The sequence below is a fragment of the Nesoenas mayeri genome (genome assembly GCF_963082525.1).
Source record: "Nesoenas mayeri genome assembly, chromosome: 1".
In the NCBI taxonomy this organism is placed as follows: domain Eukaryota; kingdom Metazoa; phylum Chordata; class Aves; order Columbiformes; family Columbidae; genus Nesoenas; species Nesoenas mayeri.
Genome location: NC_137541.1, coordinates 6526710 through 6546355, shown reverse-complemented (window position 1 = coordinate 6546355; position 19646 = coordinate 6526710).

Sequence of the window (19646 nt, the reverse complement as noted above, 5' to 3'; positions counted from 1 at the left end):
AATTATGTCTTGAGTTGAAAATATATCTGTCTTATGATAATACCTGGGCTTCAGTTTGCCCGGCAGCAGTGGATAATCAAAGCCTTGTTTTGGACAGAATCAGAAAAACAATCCATATTTTGTCACTGATGCTTCAGTGCAAATAAGCAAGCAGGACATGGAGGTAATACTATCTTTTTATTTTAAAGGGTATGCTTTAGAGCTGCCTGACACATCATTTAACATCCATTCAGTAATGCAGTATTCTTTGCTTAACACTGAACATTCATTTCTGTCTGAATTTATCTGAATTCTTTCTTCAGCCAAAGACCAACCTGTACCCCATTGTACCGGGCAATTTCAGAGTGCGGATGTCTTTCCCAAGTGGATTCTCTCCTTTAGAGCCTTATGCACCACCAAACAACATAATCAGTGTCAGAGGTACAAGGCAATCATTTTATCTAAAGCCGCCCACTCCTCTTTTGTTTTCCTGAGAACATGGTATGCTTTTTATTTTACATCCTCCTCTTCACATCTGCAGATGTGAAACTTTAAATGCAGGGTATTAAAAAAAAAAACAACAGAACACAACATGAAAATTACAGAGCTTTGCAGTCAAGCACTATCTGTCTACAATTCTACAAGAGAAGTGGAGAGAGAGAATGTTACATGTTACTTACAGACATCCACGTGTTAAAAAGAAAAATAACCTTTTCCACAAAAAAAAAAAAAGCAAAGATTGCTATCTGCCTTTAATACCAAATACTAGAAAATGAAAAGTGCATTAGTTTCTATGAAATAGATAAGCCTTTAAAATGAAGCTCTAAAAGGCCATTTCTATGTATAAAGGAAACTGTAAACTGAATATCAGAAAATGTTTCCTAGCTGTTAGATCTAGCATAGGTAGACACAAGCAATGGCACAACATGAGCTCTAAACTTAAGAGAAATGGATGCTGTATTAACAAACCAGCCAGAGGACCAATCCATAAGAAAATCCTCTAAAACTAAGAAGAGTCCACTCCATGTCTAATTCTACAGTTATCTGATAAATATGCTAATACATCGCACCTTACGATCACACTTTGCTCTGTTTGGGTTTAATAATAGATTGCAGTTAAAACCGTGGCTGCAAAACTCACTTTTCCTGCAATGGGCCAGAAGTTCTCCTTCTGGTACAAAAATCTTCCTGTTGTAGCATATATTTGGACTTATACCTAGCATGCTTTTGTCTCTGTAAATGTCAGGTTCATTATAAGCATGACGTATAATTATTAATTGGTTTCCAATAACATTTAGAAGTCCCAGCAGAGACTGGAATGCAAAGGAAGAGATTTTATTTGTCACAGAGATCTGTCAGGATAAATATAAAAAGACAAAGAAAGAAAGAACTTTGTCTACAACTGAAATCAGTGAATGAGCTTGGATGAAACCCAGGTGTCCTGATCCCCATAAATGTTTTGCAGTTCACCACCTTTTTGCATGTGACTTATAGAAGTATTTTGTGCCAGCAAATTGTGAAGCACAGACATTGGAGCAAGGCCTAGAGTTATGGCAAATAGATTTACACAGTGTTAAGGGAAGATATACTGAAATGCACACACATTCAAAGGCAGATGTAACAGAAGTACATTTATTTAGAAACCCACATACATTCAGATTGACATAGGCACATACAATATTCAACAGCTGAGCAGGAATAATTAACATCATGTACATATATGTGTAGCATGAAGAACGATTGAGTAGCTTTTCCATGGAAAAGGAAAAGGGTTTTACAGTGTCCCAAAATGGTTCAGTACTATACTTGGAAATATAAAGAAAATTGTGACCTGCAAGACACAGAAGGATTCAGGTGCCAAATCGTAGACAGCTTGTGTCATTTTAGATACCCTGGTAGACCTGAGACCACTTTATGGGACAGATAGAGGAGCTGTATTAGACTCATCCCATTCTGAAGAGGAAGACAGAGAGCAGTTGGGGTAAGATTATGTTGTCTGTATGGGTATTAGATGGCCACATGGGAGCAGCACACAACTAAAAGCAATTATCCCTTGAATCAGTGTTCTAGAGTTCGTATCATCTTATTCTGCCATCTAGAAGATGAGGTGTTTATGCACCTACTCAACACAAATGAGTCTTCCCCAATACAGACCTAAGTGTTTAGGATGCAATTAATCTGTCCAAAAGCAAGTATCCACTTTGTAATGAAACTATTTGTGCCCTATACACTGCTGATTTTAAGGAAATGATGAGTTCTCTGTTGAATGTAAAAGGAACCTATGATGACTTGCTCAGCTGTAGTCATCTACATCATAGAAACTGCAATGAAGCTCCAGTGAAGATGCAATCTCACCCAGTGTGCACATCTTGTTCACAGGGCTTGTGTCAAGCTAGAAAACCTTCAGAAGAATAAGGAGATATGGTCTATGAAAAAAGAGTGAAAGAAATTAATAACCTGATGTGGGAATAGTAGCAGTCTTTCAGATACAGAAATGGCTGCTACAGTGTGAGAAGGAACAATCTATTCCTCAGGCCAGTGCAGGAAATGATTAGAAATAATGGGTTTCAGTCAAAGCAAAAGCATTAAGAAAAAAAACAACCAAGCAAAATCCTCTTTTGAACAATGCGGACAGAGGGGCATCAAGCAGACTGTCTGCGAAGTTGTGATGACTCAATCACTTGAAATCTATGAGAAGACCTTAAAGAAACATCTGTCAGAACTAACACATCTGCTGTTGATTCCTCTTAGGGCAGGAGGATAGATGAGATGGCCTCTGAGATCCCTCCCAACCATATGAATCCATGACACAGAAATGAATAATTCACTTTTTATCTTTGCAGATATGTGGAGACAAATAATAACTGAAAGTCTAATCTTAGCAAAACTCAGAAAACTAGGAAAAACACATATAAGTCATTGGTAATCCTGTAAGATAATTTATACTGCATTGCAAAAGTGCTCAGCATCTAGTCAATTAGGTAGCTTTTCATAATACCTCAACTACAACTAAAATGTCAAGTGAAAACAGCCTTGCCAAGTCTACCAACCATGAGTTTAGAGAAAGTCTAGGCAAATTACCATATGAATTTTGAAAAACAGAGCAAGTAAGGTGGAAGAATAGTCCCTTCTAACCCATAACATGTCAGATCTAGGACTGTACATGATCCATCATTGTGACAAAGACAACATTCAACTAATTTACAGTCCGTTTTATTGCTGAATCTACTTACTGCATAGTTTGTGCTACAATTTAGCATAGTCAGGCACCCATACATAGGGAAGAAATCGATATTTGAAATATCCTTCCCCCCAAATAGCCCATGTTAGTTTCTAGCATCAATATAATTTACTCTGAGAGCATGCACTTGAACAAAACAGAGGCGGCATACAACAGATAAAAAGCAGATTAAAAACATTTGTTTTAAAAAGGTTAAACTGTGTATGAATAATTTATTCAAAATGCTCCATGTAATTAGCAATATAGGAATTATTTGGTAATAACTAAACCATTACTGTGCACTTTCTGAATTAACATAACAGCCTCTACCATCAATCTATGAAAATGGTATAAGAACTCAACAGCGGTTTCTCAGATGATAACTGCTTTTGCATAAGCAGCTTTGGTGCTTCTGAAACTACTTTGTCTGGTTTAAATGCGCCAGATGCCCTAGATATGATTATTATTTTTAATTGGTTTTAATATTTCTTTCACTGATTGGTATCAGTGTCAACCTCTGCTCTGAAGGGTTTAAGCCAGAGCCTAAAGCGTCACAGTTACTTTTCTTGGAGGGTCTTATCCTCATTTAGCTCAGGTTCTGAATTGGTCTTAGTGTGAAAACCTCATCATTTGAGAGCTGCTCTCTCTGGTGGCATTCACCCTTGGGTTTCTGTACCCCATTAGAGGTACTGTTTCTTCTTTCACCTTCATTCAGTGTGGCAGTGGGTTAAGGTGTTAAGATAAAGATTTGGCTCATTTCCTTTGCTCCCATCTGTGCTTCACAAGGTGTACAGAAGACCAGGGAGGTGAATGAAGGGTAAGGATAGAGTACTGGTCTGAAGTCTTGGACAGAAATTTCTCAAGAAACAAGTGGCAAAAGCTGAACTAAATTCCAAGGCAAATTATCTCTTAAATGTGTTCAAATAAAGCTTCTAATTACAGAAACACAGACCTTTGCCAATTCCTGAAATGTCACTGAGTTATGAATATAGAAATTTTCAGATACTACTTTTCCATCTCTCCTTCTTTTGTACTCCAGCTCAAACTTCACCAAACCTGACTGAAGCTGTTTGACTCAATACCACGAAAATCCTTTGTTATTTGGGTGCATATTGAGGAGCTTCAGGGAGAGTTTGCAAGTTCCTAAATCTCAGATTTGTGGAAATCCACCCATGCCTAACTCTTAATCTTCAAAGAAGTCTTATCTGGTATGATACGTGGTTTGGAGGTGTTGGGTCAATGTCACAAAATGAGTTTAAAGCTTACTGCTCTATGGTGAAGTGGTCTAGACACTAGCATTGTCATATCAAAGGAAGAAATCTGAGTTAAATGAGTATGTGGCAGAAAGGGGAAGGGAATTCAATGTGCAACATAAAAATGAGTGAGGAGTGGCAGGACAAAAGCAAAACAGCTGAACACTGGACCTATGGCTGGACAGTAACATACCACAAAGATTCATACAATATGGTTTTACTCTCTAACTGTGGTAAAGCTGCCTGGATGTCAAGGGCCAGTTTCTTAACACCTTTTCTCATTTTGATGTCTAGTGTGGCAAAGTGGATTCAGCATTAGTATGAGATGTGGAAAAAACCCTTTCAAATCAGATAGAAAGGGTATCAGAACTTGACTTTTCCTCTTTCCAACCTTTTATCCAAAACGTAATGGTAACAAAACAGTGATCAGTTGCTATCTGTGTACTCAGGTGCCACAAACCAGAAGGTTTCACATAGACACTTCTGAGCAGCTGTGAACTGTACTTTGCTCTTCCATTGTCTGTAACAGAAATAATTTGTCCTTTTCACTTGCTTTCTCTTTTCTCCTCCTAAATATTGCATATTTGTAAACCTCACTTCACAGGTACATCTCTGCAAAGATTTAGGATCAATTAGACTTCGTTTTTTGCCGAAGAATGTCCAAAAAGCTCTGATCAAAAGTATTTCTCAGCTCCTTTGATACAGTCCATTTCTCACTGGCAAGCAAGCCTGAAAAACATTTTCCAAAAATATATGAGTTTTGCTGTTTGGATGCTCAGTTGTCGCCACAGACTTGATTTTCAAAAGTAGTGAGTCCCTGCACAGGCTTGCTGAATCCAGGTGGTTGAAGACCTTTGATGGTCTTTGAAAGTGCAGGATGTAATAACCCACTGAACATCCCAAAAGGAGGGAATCAGCATTGGGGAGTATCACTGAAAATGTCTTTGGTTTTCTCCTGATTTCTCAAATTCTTACTAATGACACTTAGTCCTCTTGTGGGGACATGTATTCATGACCCTAAGTTCAGAAATGTGAAGAACTGTGGACAGCTATGCTAAAAGAAGGAAGCAAAGTTCTCCCTTGGAAACATGAACTGTTATTGTGCTTTGTATTTTGCTGTCAGCTTTACATTTCAGAACTGAGCATGACACCCTGAGCATGTCTGCTAAACCAAATGTGAATAAAAATTCATATTACAGCAGTACTATTACCAGGAAACTTCTATTAGAGGTGTCCAATTTTGCTCCAATATACATATCCCATGCTTAAGTGTATTGCAGTCTGTATTATTTCTATGTGTTTTTATATGCCTGCTAAGATTTATAGTGTATAACCATTCAATTGACATTGCACTGCAAAAGAAAGCTCTGCAAATACAATGAATATGCATAAAAATCTCTCCCGTAAGAAAGCAGTGGAAACTTATTTTTACAATATATTGTATGCAAAGCAGATGCTGATGCTGCTTTGAATGTTTCATGGGGTTTTTGATAGCATGTAATTTGCTTATATTATTTACAGCATCAGAAAAAAGTGTTCGTCATTTTACAAATGTTTGAGATAACAAGGAATTCTGTAAATTCAGTCCCCTTTGTACTTTCAGGGAAATAGAGTGAAAAAAAAAAAAAAAAGAAAATAAATCAGGTCCACAAACTCATTGTAATCACCTTTTCATTTCATCTTAGCTTTTCAGTCTGTAATGTACCTAAATTTAACTTATAATGAGGGAAAGAGACTTTTGGAAAGAACTTCAGCCTAATTTCCTCCTTATGGCCACTCCTGTCTAGACTCTTGAGTATTTTTCTGTCTTGAGGGAGTTCTGTCACACACTAAACATCCTGTTGAGTTTAGTGTAAGTAAAAGGACATCCATAGCACTTTGCAAGATCAGGGTCTTTACATTCGTTGCATTCGGATCAGAGATTTCAGGGGCATATCATTGATATAATTGTGTCTGTGTACACAATTGCAACTACTGCAAAACACTTTGTTATACCTTCCTTAATACATCCTAGTTGGAATGACTTTCCACATTCTGTGTTAAATAGATTTTTTTTATATGGTATATTCATTGATAGTAGATGCAATAATAAAAATTATAAGAGCACACTGTGGAGAATTGTCAGATGTAACTTGTGGTTAAAATATTAGCTATGAAGTAATCTAAAAATGCAGGGGAAAAAAAAATCAGCCTTTCTGGCTAGTTGTTCAGCATAAGAAACATGAAAAATTGTCTCAATACAAGTCATACATGTCACATATGAGATGCTATCAGTTTGTCTTATTGAGAAGCTGATCAGAAGTATTAAGTGAGATTATAATTTCTTGTACCTCTGATTCATGTGATTCTCCAGGAATATGTCCAGGTACCTGAAACTTCCTTAAAACCCTTCTATTGTATTACATCTAAATTATCTATGTTTTCATGCTTTTGTCACATTAGAAAGGTGTGAAAACACATTATATATACTTCGCTTTTTAAGAAGCTACATGTTTATCTAGTATAAAATGAATATAATGATCTGTAGATCAATACTCGTGGCATGATTTTGATGTTTAGGTTCCAGGTTTGTACTCAGAACACAAAATTCAGATCTAAGTGATAATGACTTATTTTCTAACAAGCATCATCTTGTTCTAAATATTAAAGTACATTACACAGTGACAAACCCCCAAACTGCAGTGCTTCATTGTGCAAGAGCATCTCGCTCTTTGCTTACAACTTCCACTCGTACTGTTATTTTTCCAACTGTTCAAACAAAAACTCTCTTTCAGTAACAGCTTGTTGAGAGAGCTCCATGTTTTCCCAGTATGTACTTGAAGAAGATTAATGAGTCTTACTAACATGCCAAGTCAATCTGTTCCCTTCTGTCAATCAACTCCCATAGAACGAGTGTGTCTGTCTCACTGGCTATATTTTCATGCAGATACACTGCAAAAGTTTAATTAAAACACTAACCACAACTGATCATGAAAGACATTCTAGAACACTATTTAAGAAATAATTGGATAGATACTAGGTAAGCCTTTTTATGAAGAAGCTTTCTTTCAAGGGGTCAGTGGGGATAAAGGAAAGGATAAACAATATGAATAATTGGACAGAATAATTCTTGTGATTGAGTTCTGATTTCTGCTGTCAGTTGTTTCAGCCTGTTTTTAAAAATGATATCTACTTGCAAGATCCTACTTGCCTACTGTCCAAGAATAAATAATTCACATTTAAGAGGAAGTACAGTATCACTCTTACTTTGTTCGCTGGGGTGGAGAGGAAGAAGAAATTTTATAAATAGGGAAACCAGATGACAGTTTTTGCAAGACTGATTTTTCATGTCAGCAAGAAATAAGGTATCAGCCAATTCCACTGTATCCATTTAAAAAAAAAAAGAAATTAAGAAACAAGATGGGTGTTTCTCATTTCCTTGAATTCCCTGGAGTTCTATTGTGTGCAAGACACTGCCATCACTGGTGCAACTGGAAAATTGTAGGGTGGTATAGTGCTGCCTACCCTACATTTCATACAATCTGAAAAACTGTAGACTTCAGCTCTCAAGCAGCTAAATTTGCCATGTTACAGGTTAACTATAGGTCAACCACAGCACTAACGAATTTGCCAGCACAGTCAGATCTGACACTGGAGGGAGCAGTCCTTTGAGAAGGAAGTGACACAAGTCGGGGGGATACCCAAGGAGAAGTCAGTCATATCAGGGGAAAAAAATGAGACACAAGAGCAAAGAAAAATAAGAAAAAGATGAAAGTTTATCTGTCGAATATTGAGTACCACTTACAAAGGACAAGAACCTGAAAGTCTGAAAACCATTTCTACTTTCATTAGTCAAGTTTCACAGTGATTAAGCATGTTACTCAAAACATTAAAAAAAAAAAAAGTACATAAGATGTAAAAATTGCAAAGATATATTCGTATATGTCTTGACTAGATTGTTAACAACTGTAATTCATCTTGTTCACTGGAGTGGAACAGCTTCTAGTCTGTTTTCTAGTTAGCAAGGAGGTCCAAAGGGAATGAAAATTCAGCAGGACCCAGAAAAACAGGGAGTTAAGGTACTGCAGACAAATTAAACAGCTGAAACACATTTATTTTTTCATAAGAAGTTCAAATAACTTAATATGAGAACATTAAGAGCAAGGAGTGATTATGCTAGCAGAGATATTACATCACTGAGGGAAAAATAAGAACCTTTGCATGGTATCAAAGAACAGATATGTAGTTCCTACCCATCATAGTCATTGGAAGAGGAGCCAGACTACCCCATCTTTTCTAGGGACTGCAGGTATAGCTCAAAATACTGAAAAATTTTCAGTGTACAAGATTCCTTCAGGGTTGTGGGGCTTGGTCCCCTACCACAATGGGTATTAGTAGCAGCTCTGACATTGTCCACCACTTAAAAGTTGCTTTTCTGACTTTTTTTGTCCTACATTCATAGACCAAGAACTTCTGGTAGATCCAGACTGTTGTCAGTGCACTTTGATTCTTACAGTCCTTCTGGATGCAGTCTCCTCTTTCAGTCCTCTCATTGTCTTGCAGTTTCACTGACATATTATGTGCTCTTGGTCCATTTGAACAGGCTGAATTTGTTTGGAACTTGAATGGTGAAAGGATCCTGGATCAATGTCTCTCCTTTCTATATATCTGTGGGAAAAAAGAAAAAAAAAGAAACAAACACCATGTAATTCCTTTCCAGAAGGTCAGATAGAAGATAATACACCACACAAATATCTAGACATTGACTACTGAGACATGTACCCACAGGTCAAATTTTGTAACTTTGCATCTGGAGCCCAAATCTGACTGTGTTATGTTGCAGATCACACAAAAAAACAGGACCTCAGAAAACTGCAGGTAGATGTCTGAGAGTCTAGTAGAAATGAACAAGAATCTTTTGCCTTTTGGTCATTTATAGGTTATGCTATTGCTGATGGAGAAGAGTGTGATGGACTTGATCTGTTTTTGTGGTATTAATTTATTATTTCAGGAAGAATCCGTGAGAACGATGAGTGAAACTGTGCTCTTGCTATCTCCATGGCCACCAGCTTTGCTATGCTGTTACCATCTCCCTGTTCAGTTGCTTGGTAAAATCACTGCCCAGTGAGGAGATTTTGCAGAAGTGGCCCCAGACTTCAGAACTAATCTGGATCCTGCCATGGAGATAATAAGCACAGGGACAGGAAAAATGCAGAATTGAGATCTGAAATGGGATGAGCTTCCTACTATTGTTCACTATTGGACTTTGATGGGCTGGGTGAGGTGCATGAGAGTTGTCTGGACAGTGGGGTGAGAAAATGAGATGAGAAAGGGCTTCTGCTGCTATGTATGACTGGATAATGATCTAACTACAGTTAATTGACTTTGTGGTCTTTTGAAACCCAGGTTTCCACCTCTTGTGAGCTCTGGAGGGAAGAATCAGATGGCCCAGCTCAGACATGCATTTAGTGTCAGGAGAGGGAGAGATAGGAGGAGACTGCAGGCTGGGATCTTCTATTCGGGTCAGAAATGACCAGACTTTTCCCAGATGCAAGCGCTAAAGTGTGTGGGACTGGCAAAGTTGGGCAATAACATTTCTGGTCATGACACAACTGCTTACTTGGAGAACTTCCATCCGGCTATGTTTGTGTGCCTCTACTGTCTAATTCCAGGGTGTTTCTGGTTTTATGTAGTTAAAGGTCCAGAGTAAGTTAGGGAGGGCATCAGTTCCTCAGATGACAGTGGGAAGTTTTAAGAAAAAAAGGAACTCTAACATACTGTTGCTGCAGCTTCCATGATCAGACTACCACATATGGTCCCTTGGCAGGATCCTTATGCCCCCCACTCGTATGCCCCCTTTCCATGTCCCCTCCACCAGAAATGTACTCACCAGAGGCCAGCTCTTGGGGTGGTGAAGGGGTCTGGCTGTGCCTGGAGACATCTGGGAAGATCATGTCTTGGATGATGCCACCAGGTCTGAGTTTGGAAGTGGGCTGAGCCTGAGGTGTGTTGAGGACCCCTTGCCAAGGTGGCCCTGGGACGTCAGTTGCACACTCAGCTATGCCCTGCTAACAAGAATCTGTGAACACTTAATCATTCTCTGGTGACCTGTCATCCTAGTGTCTTGTGAAAATAATCCTGAAAAGGGAAAGTGGATCTCACAGCTCTAATCGACTCAGTCCTTTCTCTAAGGGAAAATCTTTCTTTACTTTTTGTTTTTGAACTGAGCTTTGCTCTGTTGATACACTCCTCAGCCTCAGTCTAGCTTCTCAAAGTAGTGTTTAGATTTACAGAGAGTTTTTCAATAGGTTTTCTCAGACAGAAACCTACATGACGGTTGCATACAAGGGTCAGTCTCAGCCCTTCCCTGTGACCTGCAGTAGCAGTAACAGTGGTGGAGTGTTCCTTCATGATTACAGTTCTTTCATGGAGGTCTGCTGAAAGTAGATAGTCTTGAGGTTGGGGAACTGACACAGCAAGACAAGTCATGATGTAGCTGTTCCACCTACAGGACATGTAAAGACAGAACTTGAGCATAGTGATCCCACCACGAAGAACTTTTTCTCCCAGATTGCCTATCTAGTCCACTGTAGGCTCAAGCTGGAAAACAAGTAACTGGGGGATCTGGACATCAGTGCAAACTGAAACCTAAATGTGTATGATGGCATATACATGATATATGTTATTTGAGAGCCTGGTGACGTGTCCATGGGGAACAAGCAAGGATTGTCTCCTTAGATGTTCCATGCATCAGGGATGCAGAGCATATTGCCTTAAAAGTAATAAGTTTTAAATTAGTGCATTAAAAACATGAAATATAAAGTATAACATGAACAAAATCAGCAAATCTGATTAAGCATTAAAATACTTCTCAGAAAATTAACCCTCATTCATGCTCACACTATATAAAAAGGGAAGGTCGAAGGTTTCTCAGTCATATAACAGGTCATAAGAAGACATATCAACATCTTATCCCAAAACTGGTTCTCATTCTTCTTGAAAGACACTTTCTTTATAATCAAGTGAGATCAATACCCTGTTTTATCAGAATGACACATTTAAACAAGGCACAGATCTCTTCTATAGAAGTTAATGAAGACTGAGTGCCCAGAGGATTTTTAACAATTCATTTTTCTTTAGGGAGGTGAAAGAGGTTGTGATTAATTCTAGCTTTTCCTTCTCTGTCTTGTAACAGATCAAGTATATGAAAGTGACCCAGAATTGCCTGTTCTATTAAAAAAAAAAAAAAAGGCAGAAAAAACCCCAGATATATTCTCTATTAGCCTTACTGCGTGATAAACAAGAAAATAAGAATTCAGATGTGGCAGGTGCAAACTTTTCCATGAAATTTAAAGACAAGACTTAAGGAAAGGCCATTCAATATATATCTGTGGAATCTAATCAAAGCAACCTTAATGCTGAAACTAGCTTTGCATGTCTGCAGTGTAACAAATCTGATACCTGCTTATGACACTCCAGAGTTTCCAGCACTTGGGCTCTAAAAGACATAATCAAAATGTTTCCTGAAGTGTAACTTGCACAACTCTACTTCCTTAATAACTAAAGAAACATCTCAGACTCTGTGCACATGCTCCAGCAGGAATGATGCCACTCAGAAATAAATTGCATATCTGCTTAAGATTCTTCCCCAGTAGTATTAGAATCTGTCCAGTAAAATGATACAAACTAAATTTGCATTGCCATTAATGAGAACACAAGTTTTAAATCACAGACATAGAAGTACTATTGTGCATCCAGCTTATTTCAGCTCCACTCAGGGTGATAAGGTATTCTCTAGACAATTGTAATTATGAGTAATTTGTAAAAGTAATAACAACTGCTTTTTATTACAGGCAATAAAAATCAATTCTTCATTCAATTATCTTTCTTGGCTATGGTATGATAGCTGCCCTGAGTGAGTGCAACAGGAAAAAAATCTAAGCTAAGTTCTGAGGACAAGAACTATTAAAGAAAGAGACAAAAAAATTTTAAAAAAATCTGCCAAGATTTCATTTCCATTTCAACTTCTTGTCATAAAGACATGGAAATAAATGCCTGGTGCTATTGTTATAATCCTTTTATTTCTTGAAGATCCAAAATTCACATATGTTAATGTACATTTAAGCATAAGATCAATTTCATTGATTCAGTGTGATAAATCTTGTGGTTAAGGTGAAGCAAAAACGTAAATCTTGGTAGAATCAGGATGATGAAGAAAAGAATTTTGTGTGTGATTAACTTCTATGCAATAAAACTCATTGAACTGAAAGTTAAATATTAGCTCCAATCTTCACCTGAATTAGAACTTAAAATCTATATTTCATAATGCAGGTATTCTATGCTTCAAGGAAAAGTGTTTGTTTATTTTGAATAGAGCCAACATTGGAGAGAAACTTTGTACAAACAAGAAAGTATCTGGGGACAAGTCCTTGATTGAAGTTTGCATTTTTCTTTTAAATTTAAAACTTTTTTATTCAATTAGAGTGGTTTGAAAAAAAAAAAAAAATCAAACAAATGAACCTGTCTAAAATGCATACTTTGAAATTTTTCCATACAGTTTTGGTTCCAGGAGAACTGGAACTGAGGATCAAGGGTGGCAGATTTCATTTTGGGCATGATTTTTGTTTATCACCTTAGTCTCTTAGCCAATCTGAGGAAAATAAGGGTAAAGAAGTGCAGGGGCATAAGATAGTCAAGCGTCCAAGTCTGATTAGGTAACTTGCTATGGTAGAACTCATTTGCTAATCTGCCAAAGATGCGAGATTTTCATAGAAGTGATAAATTGAGCCTCCACTGCAGTGGGGATTTGAGGACAGACAACTTTACCTTCAATCCTCCTTCTTCATAAGGAGAAGACGTCTGTTTGATTGAATTTCCATTCAGAACAATAACAACGAACCTCACTGAGTCTGCTCTAAGTGAACCACCTTGTAAAGAATGTTTAATGGGTAAACTGTTCAAGAACTAGATTAATCTACAGGGTTACATAGGAGCCCATTTTTTTGCAATGCATCACTACTAAGATAACAACAGATGTCTGCTGAAGTGAGGAGCCATTTTTGGAACATTTTATTTAAAAAATACATACTCTGGATTATCTTTTCTTCAGCCTTTCTCAAATCTTCATCTACTTACTTGTCTTATATCTTCTTTGTCCTAAATTGTATGTGTTTTAGAAATTTACCTCATTCTTTTGAGGTCTGCATGTCATTTACTTAGAAGGGATAAAAAGACCAGTAAGAAATTTTCTGATTAATTTATAGTCTGTGAATATTTGGGAAGAATGAGCAAGACATCATGGTCACCTCAAATTTTCAGACCCTCCTCTGAAAAGAGCTTTACTACTTGGTAACTTGTACCTATAATGACAGAAACAGAGCTACGTGTTTCATAGGCAAATTTCTGATTTTTCAAAGTTAGTTCTTGGAGATGCAAGATGACAAAACTTTTCATATTCAGTTGGGATTTTAAGGTACCTCGTGGAATGTAATCCACCTGAGAAATCCGTTTCTTCCACAATTCTAGTTCTACAAGAAACAATACTATTGAGTAAGGCTAACTCTTTTCATTTAATAACACATTTGAATAAGCTGACAGCAAATCAATATGTTGGCAGCTTTGAGACATCTTCTTTTAGAAAACTCATATAGCACTGATGTTCATTAAAACAATTAACCAAATCCATAAAATTCTGTCTCATATTAATACATGTAGATGGTATATCTCAGGAATTGATTCATTTTAGTGATAGCTATTTTGCCTTTCCAAGAGCATCCCCCTTCTTCCCATTCTAAAAGGCTTATCTTATTTTAGTCCAGAGAGATAGATAATTAACTTTTAAAAGTTTGTCCTGGTTTTCTACAAGGTTAACATGAATGTGTTTAAAACAGTTATATTTAGGAAGAATTCTACAGTCTCGGGAAAGCAGATGCCTAACACCTCTGGTTTATCATACTGATTTTAAATCAGGCAATTAAGTCTAATCTATCTTTTCCGTGCTACTTTTTCCTAAGCAATAAAATGGATCTTGTTCAAAAAACTATATATCATCTACATAAAGAACAATGTCACATTTCCCCCCTTGTTCACCCTTTAGTCTTTTCATCCAGAGGACTCTTATCGATATGTGGTGATCCAGGGGTGAACGGTAAGGTGACATTGTGCACCCAGAGCACCTGCCCTGCTGCTGTGGTCAGGCTTAGCTCTACTCAGCAAAACCCATCTGAAGAAGCTTCATTTTCTGCTGGAGAACCTTAACAATAACTATATAGGACAGAAATGTAAGTCTCCACACTACCTCCAGAACTTCAGATGTTGACTACGGTCCTTAAACATTGCCATGTTGCTTTGACCAAAGGTTTTTGTTCTGTTAGTTCTAATTTGAAGAGAAAATTAGATACTTTGGAGTCTAGCTTAGATACTTGTATTCTTTTTCTTTGTTTGTTTTAGAATAAAATTCTTCTGACAACTTCCGTACTTATTATGTTTCAAAGCTAAGTATCATCACCAGTAATGCCAAATACACTGATCAAAATTTACTGTAGATAACACTTCACAATATTAAAAAAATCAAAGCCCAGGTTACTTTCTAACATCCTTTCCAGATCTAGGCTATTTCTTTTGGCAGTCTTGTATCCATTTATGCATTCTAGGTCTAAAATGAACTTTGAACCAGCCTGTTTAGGTTTGATGTCTGTCCTTGAGCTTTTCCTTATGCTTTCCACAGGAGAGTTTCCCCAAAACATGAATCCTTAAACAGATTTTAGTATTGCACACCCTTGGCTTTTCTGAGAGCGTAGCAAATGGATACAGATGGATTGCTCTCTGGTGAAGATCCATAGGAGTAGTTTAAAGATCAGCATTTTCACAGAATCATGAAATCATAGAATCATAGAATAATTTGGGTTGGAAGGGACCTTTACCGGTCATCCATTCCAATGCCCCTGCAGTGAGTAGGAACATCTTCAACTAGATCAGGTTGTTCAGCAATTTTTGTAGCAATTATCTCACTCTCTCCTTATGACAGACAAAGGGAACAAAACTACAGGTCCCATACATTGTAGTTCTATAAATTTGTGTGAGATAAACCCTACTGTGGCTGCCGGTTTCCTAGTCAGGTCAGACACCTGGGGATTTAAATACAACTTTTGTTTGGTTTCATGATGTTCTGTCATTCATGATCTAAAAGATAAATGTAAAAGGGAAAGCTCATCTGGAGTTAACATTTTCTGCTTTAGTAAAGCTTTAATTCCTACTTTTTCTTTAAAGCTGTAGGTGGTACATCTTGAAATAATACTTACACATTATGTCCTCCTTGACAGAAACTGGAAAACTTTTTGGCTGTGTCAGATCCTACTTTATCTATGACAACTGATACATTTGTTTCAACTGTAAAAATAATGTGAGGGTTGGCTTCAAGTATTTCTCAAGACTTTCCTTTTTATCTTTCAGAAGTCTTCTACGTTATCTTCTCTGTCATGACTTCTGTACTCTCCATTTGTCTCTTCACAACCTTTCTTCCTCACTGCTTCTTGACTACTGCATTTTGTAGAACTATTTCTAATTGTAAGATTTTTTTCCACATTTTTCTCTTGATCACAACTGATGCTGGCAGTTGGTTGACCTTATTCTGTCTTGCCTGACATCCAGGGAGTATTTTAGAAAATTTCTTTCCAAAATTAAATCACCAAGTACATTAGAAGTTTTTAATCCTTCTCTTTATTGGTTAGCCATTATTCTGGATGGCCTGCACATTCTTAAATTAGAGTTTACAACCAAGATTTTTCTTGGGAATAACTTCTTAAGGCACTGATTTAAGAGAAACATCCAGTTCACAAGTAAAGAAGGTTGTTTTAGGAAGAAAAAAAGAAACAGGCAATTCAGTACTGAACTGGAGTACAAACTTACTACTCACATTAGTAGATGCAACTTGGTTCCCTTTAATTATTCACCAAATTCTGATTTTAATCAAGTTAGCTTGGAAAAGAACACCTGCAAAATATCTACAAGAAATATTTAGGTTTTTAGAAAAAAATAGGGGTGAAATACTATGGTGAATAAACTATTTTTCAGAGTGCCCAGCTCTGGTGTCAACAAGAGGGCATGTTATCCTGCCTTCAGCAGTGAGTCTGAAGAAGACTGACATAACCTAACCTCAGAAGCTCTCTAACTCAAATTTACTGTCATAAAAGTGGGTGCTCATTATACTGGCAAGATCCAGTTTTAATATTGGCAGGTGTAATGCAATCTTCCCCTGCATCATGGTTCCTTGGTCCTGAGCTACATCATCCTTGTTACTCCACTCCTGAAACTCTCTTAAGCAGAGAAGTTAACATTTGCATAAATTCCCTGAGGATCTGGGAAAAAAATGTTCCAAGGCCCTCCGGGGCTAAGTGTGTATGGTGAAGTATATGAATAAATCTGTCAGTTTTGAATCATTAGGAATGGATGGCTTTAGGGTTGGTTTTAAATGGGTGCCAGTGTATTTCAGGGTTTTGCTAGAGACAGAGATGCACAGGATAAGCGTATATTATTATTCTTGTTTGGATAGGGTTAATGGGAATGTTACCAGGGATTGTGTGGGAGTTAATTGTATTAACAACGAAAGACAGGGAGTCAAGCAGTGTCTGCTGAATGTCATAGCCATTTTTTCCTATTTTATTGCAAGATATCTAGGTGGCATAAATCAGCACTGTCTCTGTTTGAGTTTATAAAATTACTTGCAACTGTCTCATAGTATTTATTTTTTCCCTAAGAATTAAAAGCAAATCATATAGGTGATCATAAAGTACTGAGATTTGATATTGTTATCTCAAATGTGTACATGCTGGTCTTGTTAACTATATAGACTATGCCCAAAATACCTTTCAGTCTCTAAGGTAAGGAAGGATGGTCTTGTACAGTCAGTCTTCACTTTGAATGCAATATAGCTGACTCTCCTTAAGATTCTGTTTGTGAATTTCTGTACATTCAGCAGCCTCAAAAAAGTTTACAGGGTCCATTATTGAAATACTCACTTTTGATTGGTTGACATATTACTTCATTTTACACATTATGTGACCTGGAGTTAGAGTGAAAACCATTTCTGGAAGTCAGGGTTACTTGACTGCTGTCGGGTTCACAAACCAGAAAGGCTCTCATGTGTGCTTAGTTGCCCTAGAATACTTAAACCAACAGAACTAAACAAAAAAATAAAATTACATCCTGAACTGAAAAGCAAAAGCTATGACTGGAGGCAAGGACAAACTCTATCTTCTGTGGAGCATATTGGAACTGAGGAAGACCAGTGACACATACGTGCTGTGCCTTGCCTTCAAAGTCTTTTAGACTCAATATAGTGGAGCAAAGATACTTAAATACTATCATTCATGAGTCTGGCCAGGTGTCATCTCTGAGATGCTCCAGAAGGACTGATATGCCACTGTGCTGTGTAAGTAAGTGAGAAAGTCCCCAGTGTGTCTAGTAATCTAGAGTGTGTATTGTGAAGCTGCCTTATCTAATGGTGAGCTCATCTGGATACAATATCAAATACATATATATTAAAAACAAACAAACAAACAAACAAACACAAAAACCCAAGAGCTGAGCTTTAGGAACAAGGAGAGCACATTGTGAAGCGCCATGTGAGTTAGTCTTTTGCAAAAGCAAATGATATCAGAGATCTGGTCCAAGCATAAGTGAGCAGATCCTTTGTTGTGTAGTAAGACTGTCAGCTTGGCTGTTACACCACAGGGAATATTCCCTGTCTGCTTACATGCAGCAGGTGCAGATTCACCTACCAACAGTCAGACTCATGGATACAACCCACCTTGCCTTTTAGACAAGTCCCATACTGCTGCACATTATTAGTTGTTACGGTGACGTAACAATTAGTGCTTCAAGGCACTAATCCAGAACAGCTTTTTGCCTTTTGGTATTTATTCAGCAAGAAAAGGTCAAATTCCTTGCTAACTATACAGCTTTGCTAGAATCAGATATTTCCCTTTCCTATCATTGCCACACTGAAGACTCCATTTTCTTTAGAGAAACCTCAAGAGGCAGTAATCTAGTTTTGAAGTGTTGAGATCAAATCTCTTTACTGCCTACATAACACAGCAGACTGTGATATTTTTGTTGTTCTAAATACATGAAAAGTGAGCAAAAGCCATAGGTGCGGCAAAACCAAGAACAATTTCAACATCACTGCAGTAATATTAAGTACCCTGAACTTATGCAGTCTGGAGTTTTCCTGAGGCACAAAAATAGACACAATTAATAAGAAATTTTGAAATAATTTTTCATGGATATTCTGTAATATTTTTATTAGATCTCTCATTTTCAATAGAGTTAATTTAATATAAACTAATAATTTAATATAAACAAAGATTCTGTGAATTTCTCTGACTTTTTTTTTTTTTCTGCTGTACCATTAAGTAGAGATTTCTGTTCTGACTGCTAGACTGTTAACTGTGTTCTGACATTTTGGACTCATCCATTTTTTTGAATAGTTTGTTGCCGCTGTGAATTTTCTGGCAAAACTGGCTTCTGTGGAAATATGCCAATTCTTCTTAAATGTGTTGCTATGAGAAAATGTCTTTTTTTTTTTTCTTTTTTTTTTATCTTGAGATTACACTACTGCAGTTTTCTATCACAAATGAGCTTGGTCTCCTGCCAGATTATCTGATAGAAGCCCAGATCTCTGGGGAGCCTCAGTGCATCATCTGCATTCACTGCAAAGGTGTTTGGGCTTTCTGCATCCTCAGCTTCAGCACAGTTCAGGCATGTGCACTGTTTTAGGAACAGAGAATCTAGAACAACTAAAGGCTTTAAAAAGTTCTGCACTTCCCAAGAAATGCTAGAAGTCTGACGACAGAGAAATGTTCCCCAAACAGCCTAAATGAGTGGCATAAGGGATATGAAGAAGGAAAGCAGTCAAAAATGAAAGAAGTTCAGACAGTTTATCTGACTTGCACAAGACAGAACTCTCAAACACCACTTCCTGAGCTGGAAAGACCTGCAGTTTCCCAGTTCTCTTATTTATTACCACATCAAATTGTAGCATTCAGCATTTTTGGACTCCTGGAAGTACCAAGGTGAGCTTCAAGCTACACAGCTCTGGAGCTTCTCAGTGTCACAAAATCCCTCAGATTCTCAATACAGTTGTGCATAGGAAGCCTGGGCACTTTTATTTCTATTCCATTGTTTGATTTTAGACATACATGTAGAAAATTGGGTTT